This window comes from Nematostella vectensis, chromosome 3, assembly GCF_932526225.1.
Source record: "Nematostella vectensis chromosome 3, jaNemVect1.1, whole genome shotgun sequence".
In the NCBI taxonomy this organism is placed as follows: Eukaryota; Metazoa; Cnidaria; class Anthozoa; order Actiniaria; family Edwardsiidae; genus Nematostella; species Nematostella vectensis.
The window spans coordinates 7185092-7202301 of record NC_064036.1 but is presented as its reverse complement, the minus strand read 5'-3'; the positions used below and the strand labels follow the sequence as shown (position 1 = coordinate 7202301).

Sequence of the window (17210 nt, the reverse complement as noted above, 5' to 3'; positions counted from 1 at the left end):
TGCATATTCGTGCGCTGACCTTAAGGCTTTAATTTCGACAAGGATTCGCCTGCCAATGTTACAAATTGCTAAACTTAAAACCTCCACCACAGTTGATGATAAATTGTATGTCGGGTAAAATGAGAAATGCACTTCTTGTCATGAGTTTTATCTTAATAAATTTGGTGGGCTATTTGATGAGCCGGCAACTAACAGAAGGAGTTTGTTTATTTCAATTTTCTTAGCGGATGAAACTCGGTGTCTGTAAAGTTTTATCTAAATTGAACTTCGAAATGATCTCATTTAAAACTGAGATAGCAATACCGCGCAAACAGCGCCTTCATTACTTGCGAGACGCTATCCCAGCATTACTTGCGAGACGCTATCCCATTATTACTTGTTAGGCGCTATCCCAGCATTACTTGCGAGACGCTATCCCAGCATTACTTGAGAGCGCCATGTTGGTATGTGCTAGGTAGTAGTCACCAACGTTTCTTTGTCTTATGGTCGCCTGAGCGCAGCTGTGCAGCAATGCTGGCTGGCGCCGTTTGTACTTGATGGGCTTAACTTTTAAAAATTGTTTCGTGTTGAAAATATCAAATGAATAGCTCGCATACACTGCTAGGATTCTTGCCATTATATAGAACGTCTTTGACTCTGACTACATCTAGCATATCGACAATTCAATTTTTCTACATTGTTTATAATCTTATAGAAGCCCATGAGCCTGTGGTGGTGTGTACCTATGCACGCCTCGATATTCGACATTTCATAATGGTGTGGAATCGCGAGGCGTGATGACTGGCTGTAATATAGCAGTTGTTCTGGTGAAGCTTATATATGACTACTAGAAAACCTGGGGGGGGGGGGCTCACCAATCCGATCGCGTTATCCGAGGTTTTGTTTCTCGGAGACCCAAACCCTCTCCCCTTGTTTTTTGTGTTTGTGCTTTTGGCCATTTTCTAATGCACTTCTAAAGTGAAATGTGACCCTCTCTGAGGTTATCGTCCATTTAAAATGATCCAGTAGCTTTTGTATTTCCATTGCACGTGGTTTGGCCTGAGTTTTGCAAATACATTTCAACTCTTAACATTTCATTTGCCGAAGTGGAGTCCCAAGGGGACAGGGATCGGCCCTCTTTGGAAAATCCAACAATTCACCTGATAAAATAAGGAGATATTTTTCATGAAAAAAATATTTTTGATTCCTTTCAACTCACATGGACGCATGTGGAAGAGTATGATTGAATTTTAGAAGTAAGATGATGATAACATATCTAAGAATAATGAATAATTACTACTCAAAGCGGACTATTTTTTACTCATCTTCATTTAAGTTTAAGAGGAATATGTTGCCACAGCAACAGGTCTGGTCAAACGACTAGCTCGTTCTTAGCGCTATTTTATTAAGAATAAAGTCAAATCTAGTAGCACCACAATCCATACACTCATAAACAGTTAAAAAGAAAGATAGAGTGGTTAAGAGGAAAAAAAGTCTCATGACATTTTTCTATGTGTGACTGCACCACTGGGTAGTACGAATATTTTTTGGGGGTTTTATGATTGAGGGTTTGAAGTTCTAGAGTTTTGGTTATCGAGAATGGAAATTGAATAGCATGATAGCTCTTTCCAGTTGTTGTTTTTTATAAACGGTTTATCATCCTACGACAATAACCCGATAGCCGAGATGATCGCATTTGCCGCTTGTTACGGTCATGCCGCCCGTATTGCCCGATCGTATTATATGATAGATTTAATCAAAACAGAGCTCTAGGTTCCGATGTTTTTTAATTTGCTTCTCGACGCGCGATGAGTAAACCATACACAGCAATCTTCTTCGGTCTCTTTAACAATCTCCCGGGAATTTAATCATGCCAAAGGGACAAAGTGAAAACATCTACAATACCGATACTTAGAAAGGAGAGCAAGTAAAAGTTGTCGCACTGTTTGTCGTATTATTTAGGGATTACACAAAACCTAAACAAAAGCTTCAGCTGCCATAATGGGTTGCTGAATTAGGGAGAGAAGACTTCAAAAGTACAGGTATCCACATATAATTTCTTTTCTTTACTGCTGTAATCACTTTAAGATATCAACTTTTAACTTCACTTTTCTTGTAACAGTTATATTGTTATTTGACTTCGCGCCTTCCTATATATTTTATTTATAATATTTGTCTTGAAAGGAAGGCAAAAGGGCGGTAGACCAGCTAGAAACCATATAATTTGGCTGGATACCTTCGTAACTGCCATTTGAAAACGAGTGAGTTTGCAAGAATACAGCTAGGAAATGCTTAGAATATTGCTACAGGCGTCAGTCTTCTTCTTAATTTTAATAATGCATAATTCTGGTTGACTGGCACAGAGCTGTCTAACCAAACATACTATAGTCAATTTTTTTTTATTTTCCTTTTAAGGTATTTTGTAGCGATCTTTAACGGCCAAAGTAAGTTTATATCATAGAAGAAAAATATATTTCCGTAAGCTTAATGTTTATACCAACATTGTACACAAAAATAGTTAAGAATAATTTTTTTGAAAAGGAAATATATATTTTTTCTTGAAATTATAAAGTCCTCGAGATACGGCATTAAACTTAAATAAAAAACATATGAAAACAAAAAATACCAGAACTCTTTTTGTTTGAATTCATTGAAAATCTTATCCAATTTTTAGTTTGCTTTCCTTCATGAGATGATGATAAACTCATTGGTCAGTGTTTACCATGGTTTATCTCGTCGTGTCTTTCTTTTGTATTTTAATGTTTTAATTCTTGATAAATGCACTCGGTCGCTTGAAGGATCATTTCTGCTGAATCAATCTCTGACCGAATTCAATCTTGCCCCATTTTCGTGACATCCCTGCTATGCGTATCTGTCAGTTACAGTAATGGCGTCTTCCATTTATAGATGACTCTTAAGTATAAGCAATTTGCGTTCATTTAGAAACCTCTTACTTAATATGCCTCATTCTTACTTTATCCCAAGGATTATCTAACTAAGATTTATCAACGTTATGTTCTGCATTCCTGGGTACTTTTTCAGGTTTTTTAAAGGTTTTAAGTGCTCCATCCGCTGTAAAAGTCCACCATTTATATTGATCAACAAAATATCGTTGCCTTCATCTACAATCCTTTTACTTAAAATGCCTCATTTAGTCTTGTTCATTAGGATTGTCAACAAAAGAGCGTTATGTTCCGCATTCCTAAGTAGTTTTTCAGTGCCTTTTTTTTATTCTCAAGAGATGCATCCGATGTATATGTTAATAAGCATCGATCAACAAAATAACGTATCGGCTTGACAATCCCCGCTAACTGCAGCAGTTGTCATTTTGTGTTTCTTTGTCACGAGAGAGAGTCATACAGGGCTCTTGAAGGCTTTAACTCCCTAACAGAGGCAGCGCTTCAGAAATGGCCCCGAGAATGTGAGTTTTTTTTTTATAACTGTAAGTTTTTTAGGATTGATGGTAAAGTAGTTACCATCTTACTTTTTGGATACCCCAACGTAACCACTTTTCAACATCATTTTTGTGCCGAATTTCATGAAACTTTGGAAGAAATAATTGAAATCCCAGAAATGTCGACGGTTTCTATGGGAATCTTAATTTTTGTTGTTTTTCAGGTGTTCACTTTACTTAAAAAAATATTTTGACCCCGAACCAATAGATAGCAATATCTCAGTGGGAATTTCGTCCTTTAACAGTTTTAAATTTTTTTCTTTGTGTTTTTGGGTAATTGCCTTAAGATTGTTCCAAAACAATATTTGTTGACTAATGGATATATTAACATGAATACAATAGCTAAAAGAAAGCCTAAAAGTAATTTCCATTATTTGATAAAACACTTATTTGTCTATTGTTTAAAACGGGGTTATATTTTGTGGGTTTTAAAACTTTAATGAATCTTATTCGATGTTTGGATTACCCCCCTCCTCCCCCCCACTCCTTTCGTGCTTTTTCTATCAAAGTGCAAACACTTGATCAAATGTATTCCAATATTCTATCGTGCAGTTTTAAACGATGTTTAAAAAATCCTTTACGCTTGATATGACTTCTCAGTCCACTTTAAAATCCGCTCCTTTTATTGTCCTAGGAATTTCAGAGAAGGCGTCAAGTCAATTATTGCAATTGCACATCCTAAAAGCAATGTAAATATATTGACACTTGCTATTTTTGAAAATTAATCCTAACAAGCCTTTTAGGGGTAACCATTATGCCCGGAAAATGTCGAGGACAGCCCCTTGACACAACACTAACACGATTTCCTTTAGAGATCTTCATTGATTTGATTAGGAAGCGTCAAAATGTTGAGCAACTTGTGGGTAAAGTCGATATTTGCTTGCAGGTTAGATTACGATTGCCGTTGTAATTTTGACTATTCGATCTAATTGCATGACTTATTTAGATTAACTTATTTGTTCTTACTGTGTTTGGCTTTAAGTTCTCTTTTAGCTGTGGAGATAGCCCCTTCACCTCTTTTTTATTTTTCTCCTTTTATTTTGCCTTCCTTTTTGTCCTTTCTTAATACTTCCTTTATTAATTCTAATTCCATGCTGTTTTAAAACCTGTTTCAAGCAAAGAACCATCTACGGACTCTAAGATAGAATAAACAGGAGTTTTTACGTCTCTTGTGTGCCCCTTCGTGTGGTTATACCATCATTTTTAGTTACCTTTAAAATTAATTTCTTTTTTGTTTCTCAAAGTTAATCGATTTAATTGTTTGCATCCTTTACCGAACTATTCCTTTCCGCGACTCTTAGCAATTCATCTCACGAAAATGAAAAAAGAGATCGAAATGATAAGTAACGTCATAAACAACACAACTAAAGTTCCTCTTTCTCGAGGGCTATCGCCTCCTTGAGGGAAGTTGCCTTGGGAACGTTCGAGAAATCTCTGAGTGTTTATCGGCCATCTAAGCTTGTGTTTAGCTTTTCGAAATGAATAGGTTTAGCGCTGACCACTTAAGCGCCAATTGATACTGCCAGTCTCACGAGTTGCTGCTCAGACTAAGTTAAAAATAATAGTATATTGAAGTTCTAAATAGAAAAACAAGTTGTCCAAGGACACTAATGGTATCTTAGGGCATATTAGATGTCCTTGTTTGTGTTTTTTTAAGCTGATTTTATTTTTGCTTCACCTTTCAGGATAAAGTGCCTGATACCCCGCCTTTTCTCTTAGGCCACGCACGTGCACAAACGCCCTGAAAAAAAAAAGAAAAAAGAAGAGAATAAAAGAAAAAAGTACGAAGAGAAAAAAAAGGAAGAAAAAAATATTGCGACTAGAGATCACACACAGTTAGTCTTATCATGCTTTTCCTTTTTTATTATTATTTGATCAGGGATCAATACATTTTAATTGGCCACTTTTCAACAATACTTAACGCTTGGCCAGTGTGCATTGAGGGTGACGTTCCTAGCGTTGCGGTGGCAAGTATTTAATATCCCTGTTTTAATAACAACCATCGGATGTGTCGGATAGATTGCCCAAATTGATAGGCAAACCCAGGCTTTTCCTGCTACCGAGCTCACAGCGAATGCAAACACACTGTGACAGAATTCATTAGGCGGGTTTTCCAAGCTATGACATACGCTAAAAGCGGGCCCCGCTTCGCTGGCAACTTTTACGAAACGAGACTGAGACAAGAGTTTTTTTATTTACCGCGCGTTTTTTCTTGAACAAAGTCTAACACTGCTGCCTTCTTTTTGCCGCGTATAATGTACCAAAAAATGGACGATCTCAAGCAGATGATCAAGTGATAAGAATTGTATGAATTTGAAGTTTTCAAGGCTTTGGAAGTACTACAAAAGGTGAGTTTTGTCTTAGATTTTATTCAATTTTTACACTTTTCAGAACATGACATTATTTGAAGGCGACTTATCGTGGCGGCTCTAAAGCGCTTTCTTCCGGTCTTCCATGCAGATAGGTTTTCGTTTTCACGGTTTTCGTTCGTAGTGTAAAGATCAACGATTACGGCAATGCATATGGCTATTTCCTGTTAAGGCTAACTCGATATGATAGATTCACAGATAATGTAGTCAACACACATGTTTTTTTTTTACGAGAAATGAGGAGAAAAAAAACGAGGAAGTTTGTTTGCTTTTCATTTTTAAAGCTAGAAAAAAGCAAAGATACAACTACCATTTAATTAAAACACGCTATCACACCTTCACGACTTACTTGTTTTTAATTTGAAATTAGAAATGATAAAATGTGAAATTTAATTTGGTAACAATTCACAAGTTAGCGTCAATACGTTTTCAATCAAATATCCTTCGCCTTAGCTAATGAATGTAATATTTCGATGCTCCCCTAGTAATGCCTGCCGCTGTTGGATTTGTATTTTTTTTTTTCAACGCTTTGATTCTTGTACATATTAAGCGAAAATTTTCCTTTATTTCTTCTAGATTTCTATTAATAATATTGCACCATGAAATGTCAATAACAGCAATAAAAAGAGCCCATATTATATAGTCTTGTTTTCGCTTTGGTATTTACTTTGGGCTTTCTTAAATTTATTCCAAAGGATACGACAAAGAACAAAAACCGCGTTGCAAGACAAACTTTCTATTTAAAGTTATGTCCTTCTTTATCGTCACGTATAAAGTTTTTATATAGCTAAATATCATTATAGTAAATAGCTCGGGAAAGGTTTCGTATAAAACACATGGACACTGCCCGAGGTTTTGCGTTCGATAATCTATCACATCTCAAGTCCAACCAACAGATATTATTCATATCTTTAATCATTCATTTTTTATTAATCGTTCCATGTCACCGTCAAAAAGTCATGATTACTCTTCAGCAGTTCAGTAAACAAACACACTACCCTCCCCTGCCCCCACACTGGCCGTCGCCATGGTAACTTTAAGGGCCTCGATCTATTCTATTGGGTCTACTTCATATTTCCAATCTTTCATTTTGACTTCTAGAGGTTATGGCGCAGATTAAAAGTGGTCTCTTATTACTAAATAGACTAAGTGATGTTTTTCAACTTCTACATTACCGCCGAAACTTGTATCTGATGTAGACGGTACGATTCTTTGTAGGAAATCTGTAATTTGATTTTGTCTTCATTTAATATCTTACATCCTAACCTTGTTTAGATAAACCAAACTAAACATTATATCGAATCGGCTTTTTCCGTATAATAGCGCTATTAGCCGAGACTATCTTTGTAATGTAAACAATACAAGGTTTCGAAATGTCTTATTTTGATTCATTTCCAGATGGATGGCATTACTCCTGCCTTACAAACGTACTGTTTGGTAGATTGAATTTCACTTTCATACCACAAAAAATGTTTCATGTCGCGTTTATAGTATTCATAGGTGTTTATATTTAATTAGATGTATCAATGGAGGTCAAAGGCCCCACACTGAGTCCCATTTTATTAATTTTCCATTTCTTTAATGGACTCAATTTGGGAAATGACGTCAATAAAAAACTTTTTGTTCTCTTAATGACAAGCAATGAAGGCAAACACGTAGTGCCTAATGGCCATTTTGGCGGGATCTCTTCTTCGGATTGTAGCCAGTTTGCTTATTCTACGAGTCTTTTTGGCCCCTATTATTTGTTCAAATATCTTTAAGACACACGTATCTTACCTCTACGTGTATAGGTGACGACATGGTATAGATTCATTTTATTAGGCTTGTGTTCTACGGGTCTTTTTGACTCCCACTTTATTTTTTTTCAAATATCTTTCTCCTTTTAAGATACTTTTTAGCCAACAACAACACTGTGTATAAGTGAAGACATTTTATTTTGCTTACTCTTCTTTATTGGCCTCTAGTTTGCGCAAATGTTTATAATGTAGGTAACACAGACGATTACGAACATTTCAAATATTTTTAATAGGGTTGTTGTCTCAGCATTAGCGATCCACTGTAAAGCAGCAAGCGATCCACTGTAAAGCAGCAAGCGATTCACTGTAATGCAGCAAGCGATCCACTGTAAAGCAGCGAACGATCCACTGTAATGCAGCAAGCGATCCACTGTAATGCAGCAAGCGATCCACTGTAAAGCAGCAAGCGATCCACTGTAAAGCAGCAAGCGATCCACTGTAATGCAGCAAGCGATCCACTGTAAAGCAGCAAGCGATCCACTGTAATGCAGCAAGCGATCCACTGTAAAGCAGCAAGCGATCCACTGTAATGCAGCAAGCGATCCACTGTAAAGCAGCAAGCAATCCACTGTAAAGCAGCAAGCGATCCACTGTAATGCAGCAAGCCTCCTTCTATATCCTTGTGCGCTACATCCCAATAGTATCTCGAAAAGAAAACTTGCACGTACTTCGGGAGAAAACACACTAGAGCTTATGTTACGCCGCAAAATGTAATAACTTTTCACAGCAAAATGTAAAAAAATATTTAAAGCAAAATGAAAAGATTTATTATCACATTTCGCGTTAAGATTACATTTTGCGTAAGTTTTTACATTTTGCGGCGTAATAGCTTATTGACAAATGTAAAGTTATTATATAATAGATATCCTTGCGGTACATTGAGCGATCCAGCAGTACATGCAATATTGCCTTGGTCCCATTGTCACTAGCGTAAAAACAAGCGCACTTAGAACATGTAACTTCGGCCCAGAATTTGAAATACGTTGCTACCTCTACCAGTTTTGGGTATCTTATACTCAATAATCTGGTTTAACACGAATAGATGGACACATGTTGTTTTTCACAATGTATTATTAGATCATTCCTCAAGTTTTTAAACGTTAAAGGGGCAGTGTCATGGTAAAAGCTTTGCAATAGCTCTTTGGCCCGGACACAATGAATTTCAGTCAAATTCTCATGTTGACTTATGAGCCTTTGATACATGTGGGAGACCTAAATTTAAAGGAAAATGACCACAAACTGTCAATAAACGTAGTTTTAAATAAAATATTGCATATTATTTTATAAGGGCATTGACAGCTTAAAGTTCAACTGTTTGTAGACAATTAAAAGCCTACAATAAACACTGACTCCAGACATGCGCAGTACCATGACGCTCCCCCTTTAACTGTAACGGCCGCGATTTTATGAAGAATTTGGTGGAAAGAGACAGTATTCTCGTGTAATTATTTCTCTGAGAAGATGCTTTTTGGATTGAAGTGCAAATTGTGCGGACGACATGGAGAGACAAGCGGGCGACACACAGGGTACCCACGTAATGATCAAAACGTTTCCGCATAGTTATACCATTTTCATAACCTACGGCACCGGCTTTGAAAGTCAAAACACTTTTACCATGACTTAGTAGAAGCGTTCGTAAAAAAACTGAGAGAACAACAGTTCAAAAGTCCCTATCAGCCGCCATATTTTTTTTCATTGTGACCAAGTACCATGGTATGGTAATTCGCTTATTGGGGGAAGCTGTTGTAGTATTTTCGATTAAGTATGGAAAATACAAAAAGCGTTCACTAGTAGTGGTCATTAAATAATTTGCCTTCCATTTTTTTTTAATACAAAAGGTAACAAAGGTGTTGCTTACTACAACTCTTTAACTTAAACCTTTCCGAGACGCTGGTATCGGGTTGTGCTCACATAAAAAACTTCACGCAAAAGCAAAATTAATCAAATATAACTCGAAACATTAGGATTTCGAGTTATTGAGAGTAAATATGTATTTAAATTTCTTACACATCTTGAAAATATCTAAGAACTTCCAGTAAGCACTAGCACGCTTCCCCTAGTGAGCAAAGCCTAAAAACGCCTGCGAGGAAGGCTAAGTAAGCACCCGTTCGAATTATCGAGGGTAACGATCTGTAAGGAAGGATATTCCAGTGTTCGAGGGCTCGACTTATCGGTATTAGCTGCATACAAAGCCAAATAAAAATTTTGTAATTGTTCTCGGAAGTCATTCGGGCGTTAAAATGCTGACCCCCCACCCACGAAGCTCTTAAACCGTCGCCTAAGGAAGTGTGGGATATCACCAAAGGGTTCCCATCCTTTGCCCGAGGCTGATGTCATGGTTATGACGTAATTGATTCACCTTTGACCGGAATCTATTTTTTGCACACCGGAAGTGCGAGTGTTCCGTGTCAGCCTTATTCGTCACATCCGTCGCTTCTTTACATATACTTTTTAGTTTGTAACACATAGACAGTAACAAAAGGCCTATTTGTCTCGTAAATTATATTTAATATGAATAATTTTAAATTATCAGCGCTCTGAATATTGTTTTAGTTGTAGGCTCCTTGAATAAAATATGTAAGATTCTTTAAGATTCTTTAAGCTTCCAGCTTGAAATGCGCCGTCACAGATTCTAGATATCAAGTTTGCGTGCGATAACTGTATTTGCCCGCAAGGTGTAGTCAATTTATTTCCACTAGCTTATTTCTCCCGTAAAGGACTATTTGATTATCGACACCCTTGACATTAGTATTAAGGCCAAGTGCCCTTTTAAAAATAAAACACTTAAAGGTAGGTGCTTTTAGGATAATTTCATCTCCTTTTTAATGCCATCCGCTTTTACTTTTGGAAAGCGACAACATGTTTAGAAAAAAACCAAAGTAGTCATCCTTGTGTTTGAAAGCTCGAAAGAAAAAAAACATTCTAAAAACTCTTATGCAAACTGAAGTAGTTAAGTGGGTACATCGGTTTCGCAAGATGCGCCCTCTCCTGTTAGACTCAGCCTGAAAAAAAAAACACACACAAAGTGCATAGTATGATTATCAGCTGAAACGGGGTGCTAGATAAAGTGCGTATTAAAAATCCCCTTTGACAACTCGATAGGCGAGAGCGAAAGATCCCCTTTATGTAACTGAAGGTAAGCGCGAACACTTGGAATCGTGCGATTCTCACATGCTTATATCATTAAGCAAATTGCGTTGTTTACTTGTAGGAATTAAGGATTGGCATACTTCTCGAAATTGAATGAGTATTTATTTTTTTCAAAACAGTAATGGTTTCTATTGTCATCGCGCTAACTCATTTGTTTTTCGTTTTTCATCTCTGTTGAGGGAATGTTCCAAAAGATAAGAAATTCGAAATTACTTTTGGTGCTCGCCTGATATTACTACTACCAATTAGATATTGATATTGCCTCTAATGACTCCCAAGAACTCGAAGAAATGACAAATCTATCATCAGTCTGGTTCTACCTTTCTGCTTAGTAATCAAAGTATATTTTCATCTGATTTGAGCCTCATACTCATCTCATACGACACATTATTACTTTCCTCAAAGTCCAATAGCTGGCGGTCGCTGACAACAAACTGTCAGCGGTGTAATGACACTGAGCTGTTCCTTCCGTCCTCCGCGCACTAGCCCATCGTGTCTAGACGCGAGAGAAACCTCATCTCGGGGGCAACAGAGGCGTAAGGGCAGTGCGCATCATATATACGCTCTTCTCTATAGCTCTTGAACCACACGGATATTCATAGGCTGTAATTCGGCCCGCTAGAAATAGCGCGTTGATCAATAATTGAAAGATTACAGGTGGTGCTATACTGCTGGGTGAAAGGATATATTGAATTAGTGATGCACGTTTATTGGAAAGCACCGAATTCATCACGGAACGCGAAAGTGTTATTGATCTGAGCTAACAAGGGAACGTGTGACGGTTTCTTTTAGCCGTTTTTTTTTTTTTTCACACCAAGACTTAACGGAATAGCGCTGCATACTCTGTAAGTTTACCTTTCGTGTTGTTTGTACGTCGCATTGTAGTTTGTTGTATTTATGTAACGCTTTGGCGTCTCTTATAAATAAGCCTATCCAACAGCGGGTCAAATAGGAGATGGAGGTGGAGATTTGTTGTTTGTACGTCGCATTGTAGGTTGTTGTATTTATGTTACACTTTGGGGTCTCTTATAAATAAGCCTATCCAACAACGGGTCAAATAGGAGATGGAGTGTTATTTAACCTCGTATATGTCGATGTTAATAACGCAAAACAAAATACTAAGAACGCAAAAGAAAACCAATAATGATCGCCAAAGAGGCAAAACCCTCGATGCTGCGTTAAGCTCTCTAGGGGCGGTATCTTTGAACAAGACTATCTATATTACGCTTGATGTGAAGTAAAATGTTTTTTTATTCACACTGTAAAAGTTATGCATGCAACACAAGGTTGTGTTACTGCTTTTTTGCTACTGCGTTTTCATAGGATTCGTTTCGTGTTGGACAAGCGTTTCTCTGCTGTTGGTGGCAATTAAATATCGTTTTGTCGAAATGAAGCAAAACATTTGGAAAATATCCATTGCCTAAAAGCCATTAAACCGACAATGAGTAAAAATATAAACCTCAGGGCAAAAATGACTAGCCCTAACAAAATTCTCCCAATATAAAGGTCTTTACCAATTTCGCAACTCGTATAGATTTGATATCTTCCTTTAAAACCTGTTACATTCTTAATGAATTTGTGTTGCCAAAACTGATTCATTTTGTGATTAAATACGCACTTAGGGAACACATGATTTTCGTAGAGGCGTGACTTAAAAGTTAGTGAAAAAATACATGCAATCCTTCTTGTTGAAAAAGGAGTTTGTTTGCTACCCACAATTTCTGTGTTTCATCGTTTAGCGGTTTTCACAAACCTCCCACAAACCATGTTTTATCATAGTCATAAATGGGTTCGACCTAAAGATTTACCACGTTTTGAAGATGAAAATTAAAAATATAACCGCGTAAATGGTACGACGGAGGGAAAACCACGGAAGGGATGTAGCAGATTGACCAAAGAAACACGAAAATCTACCCTCCCCATACACTACAACAGCTGAGAATCTAGGTACTTTTTATTGAATTGTAGACAAATTAGTTCTACTTCATCTATTATTAGTTCCAGCGTGGGTAAGAAATCAGATCAAATATATTTCGCGTCTGCGCTGCGAAGTTTGGTATGCCGTTTATTTTAGCAGAGCGGAAGTAAGAAAATCACGGAAGCTGTTGGAATAGCACTCTTTAGTGCAGACGCTACGATTTTGTGATAACATGATGTTTGATGATGCTTAAGCACGAGCCAAGATCGGTTGTTATTCGCCTTTACACTATTTGTCAGCAGCGCGACCTTTTAATTTACGTTTAGCCATTACCCTCAAAAACTGTCAGGCTGAACCAGGCGGTCAAGAGGGAATTACTAAAGTACGATATTAAATTACCAAAGGATGAAAGAGAGTAAAAAATGCTCTGAGTATCCTTGGATTTGAAACGTGATTTATCGAGTAGAGTTTCCATTAACCCATTAACGAAAAAAAAATGAGTTGTCAGATCTCAGCGGCGTTACAGTAGGCTATTTACCAGTATGCGTACGCACATAAGGTTTTATTATAACTTCTTACATTCGTGGAGGTGGGGGGGATGGGGGGGGAGCGGTTGGGGTGGATTGAAACGCGATTGACAAACGCACACGTTTGCAAAGGAGACTTTGGAAAAAAATCTTACCTGTACCCTGAGATATCCGTCTTCATACAAAAGTATTATATATGAAAGAAATTTGAGTAAAACTCACAAACCAAACGGATAAAATGATTTGAAATCATTGTTTTCTAAAAATTATGAGCAATTACTGATATTTAAGGTATTGATTATCTCTGCTTTGGGGATTCGTTACCAACCGAGGGGATTTCCAGCGCGTGATTTCATATCAGTAGTTATCGTGCGAATATTGTGGAGGCTTGGTCACATGACTACATCATGTGGTGGCAGACGTGCTCATTTATTGCTAAATCTAGCTTTATCCTTGTTTCCCATTTGTTTCGAATAAACAGTCTTATTTAAAGGCGAAGATAATTCAGTTACGTCAAACGTAGATACGCACAGGTGACTAAGAACTCCGCCTTAGAATATAAAAACTGCAAAAAGTCTCAAAAGGCCATGATTAATGAATCGTGAGTTAGCTTTCCTCTAGGGAGTTCTTTTTAAGTGCCTATTTATTCAAGTCTGGGTGATATTTACAAAGTCTGAAATATTCCGCCTTTTTCATTGTGTCAACAATGTTTGTTTTCTCTTTACGGCACTTGGCGACACCGTAAGCTACACCCCTGAATTCTCGCCAAGGTGAAGTTTAGAGATAAGTATATCAATTCAGGCCCATGGCAAAAATAAACCATGACCAAAGCAAAAATCACTCAGATGATTTGTGTGATATTCTCCCGACAAGGCGGCGCTTTTGATGGAGGTCAATATCTTGCGTTTCAATATGCAGGGGTTCTAGGAGTTATGTTCAATATTTCGTCAGGGCGCCTTCATTAACATGGAGGTCTAGGAGCTGTGCTCTCCCGAAAATAAAATGTTTTATATTCATTCAAAGAATCTTCCTTCACAAACATTTTGTAAACATTTATTTGTTATCACTTTTTCTTTTTGAAATGTATTGATATGCTAAGTTCGCCTTTTTTATTACTTTAGAAGAAAAATTGATAAAGATTTATTACATGTTTATAACTTTATTGGCTCGGGGCCTACTATTGATGCCTTGAAGTATAATACTGGCCGCCCGGTTGTCTTTTGTTTGTAATTACCGGAGCTGCATTCTTCTACCTCTGAGGTGATAGCATCTGCACATAAAGCAAACTGTAACGAAATACCGTGGCAAGTTCATTTCACTGCGATTATAGGCCATACCTTATCTGGATATCATTAAGGGTAAGATGTGATTATAAAAAAGGAGTGTTAAGTGAGGCCTAGATCTAAGGAAGGGTAAGAATTAGTGCCCGAATAGCAATACACTCTTCTTTTTTTTATAAGTACGTCGACTGGGCCGTTCTTTGTGGAGCATTTTAGTTAAAAACGTTCTTATAGATGTTCTTAAATTTCAGTGACCTGAAAGCATACACACCACCTACAGCTAAGTATTAAAAACAGAATGACACAAATAATAATAAAAACAATAATAGCAGTAGTATATAACAAAGTTTGATTCTTCAACTTAGGGCGCATCACTTATAAAATAAAATAAAATATTTTTCTGCAACCTCAACCTCGACTGCTCTTAGCATGTTCTTAGAATTTGGCGAAATCTCAGGCAGAAGGTTCTAATAAAAACGGTTCTTATAAAAAAAAAAAGAAGGTAGCAGAGTGTGTAATCAGGTTGCCATATGGCCATCGATCCTCCATGTTTATTCAATTTTTGTATCAATCAGCAAGCTTTGTAGGATAATAACACCGTCTTATTGCGTCAAGATGTTTTGTCGAGCCTCATTATTTTCTTGTAGCATTGTATACTCACCTCATCCTTTCATAAAATATTGCAGTATTCTGTCGTTTCCTGGAAAACTTCTCAGAATAATCGGCTTTGCAACTTCTCTTTTTATGCAAGATAAAAGTTTTTTTTTCAAAATGGATGTCGAAGCAATGTATCATGTGTAGAATTGGTATACCCCTATATAGTCCTGTTTATCTTTTCATGTCATGTGTTTTCACATGATAAACAGCTTTTTTTTTTCATCTATAACAAACTGCACCTTTTTATCGGGAAACCTTTTAATTGCTAGCAAAATAAAGGAAGGGTTAAATGAGTAATATTGCATGTCGCCAGTAGGTTAGGCATTTGCGCAATCTCGAGTTTAAAGTTGATTGCGTAAAAGTCAATAATGGTAATGTTTTTTCTTCAAAACACGGTACAAACAGCATTGCTTTGCGAACTTTAGGCATATTAGTTGCATATTTCAATTACGCGTAATATTACTGAGACAATTTACATTGTTAAAATGCCTTTCTAACGTCAGAATCCCTATTTAGGCTTTCTTGGTGCCTTATTTTCTGACCGACTCGCTAAAACGGACCTGTTTTGATGGGTTATAAGATGTATTCGAGCATATTTAACCAATGAGGGTCAGTGTTGACTGCTACGGCACATTTAACTGACGGCAACTGAATGAACAGCTTCCAGCCATATGGCGGAAACGACAAAAATATGTGTACATTTTGTTTCTGTTATAAATAACGCAGCAGGCTTACAATCTGATCAACTGCCTATACGATAATATGACTCTCGCGATGCCCCGGCTGAAAAAAGGTATTTCCCTTACTAATTCGAGCCCAAAAGATTTTTTGTCTTTCTTTTTAAGCCAATATGGTTTCTAATCTCAAATCGCGCTCGCTAAACGTTTTCAGCAACCGAGCAGGCCTGGAAACTGGCGAGATGAGGCACCGCGCGCGAACGTGACCAATTTCCCGCCAATTTCACCTCTTACGTACGGTGTGGCCCTTCTAGACGATTATACTCATTTTACTTGTTGACAAAAGTCAGAAAGAACAACTCATCTCATTTCATCCTTTAAAACCAACACAAAAAAATCGATAGCTTTAACAAAAAATATATTAGAAACCTTGTTATTTATCTCTTAAAGTAAATTGTAGGCGCCTTTAGTTTGTCAATGTTTTTATACAACAATAGATAAGGTCTTTGTCCCTTCTTAGTCATTTCCGTCATTGACGACCTCTCTCGTAGACTTCTTATTCTTACCTCGTACTTGCAAATAATATAACCCATTGTTGTTAAGCAATTTAGCTCTAAGCCCATTAAACATCATCTATATACCGTGTTGCTCTAAGGCCGGAAGCGACAAACTCCGTGCAATCAAATCTCAACTGTCGGCTGTGTAATACATATTTTTGTCGTTCTGGTCGCTATATAAAACAAATCCCTATTTCATTACAGGGATTAGACAGCACTGAAGCTAAGAGAAGAATCGAGCTGACTTTGGTAAGTCCCCTTGGTGTATTGTGTTTACTGATTGATGTTGAAGTGTCTATGGCGATCTGCCATGCTCCAGAGTTCAGTCCTGAAACGAAAGTACGCAGCCACTGGCCGAATGAAAAACATATTGCTTAAGTGAAACCTCTGAAAATCACAATATGGAAATTTTATTGCTCGATTGTTTGATTACCATGAAGCGACTGTACTGTCAATAATTAAAATTATAAAAAAAGGTAAAATTCCTTTTCGTGGATTAAATTGATGATAAATGTGTACAGTACGATTTTTGTCTTCCTGAGTTCAATTCGGACGCGTTTGATTCAAGTCGTCATTCTCCTAACAGCTGCAATCCGCCCTACAGGCATAACAGAAGACAATCTCAGATATTCTAAACGTACAAATCTCAGAGGTTGTTAGCTTAGCCTACAGTAAGCAAAACAGCCCAAAATAATAACAAAATGTCCGGAATCAAAATATTATCCCTTCATTTTCAATTTGGTCTTGTTTTTAAGGATTTTTTTATGTATCCAAAGTTCTATAATTCTAACTCAAATGTAATGAGTATATACGGCTTTGTTTGTATTGATTTGTTTGATTTGGTTA

General features: G+C 37.1%; 1 protein-coding gene across 11 annotated transcripts in view; it reads left to right on the top strand.

Moving 5' to 3' along the window:
• The window catches only part of LOC5513634 (gamma-aminobutyric acid type B receptor subunit 2), a 76738-nt gene that overhangs the window by 36584 nt on the left and 22944 nt on the right, over window positions 1–17210 (top strand). For 6 of the 11 annotated variants that reach the window (XM_032383180.2, XM_032383189.2, XM_032383184.2 and 3 more), the window contains one exon: window positions 16569–16613. The exons of 1 other annotated variant lie outside the window; for it this stretch is intronic. The gene's annotated coding sequence lies outside the window, so the exon portion shown is untranslated. Of the gene's footprint in view, window positions 1–1260; window positions 2022–4019; window positions 5782–8910; window positions 11594–16568; window positions 16614–17210 lie in introns of those variants that run through there. 4 more of the 11 variants (XM_032383188.2, XM_032383181.2, XM_032383183.2 and 1 more) reach the window with 4 other exon arrangements.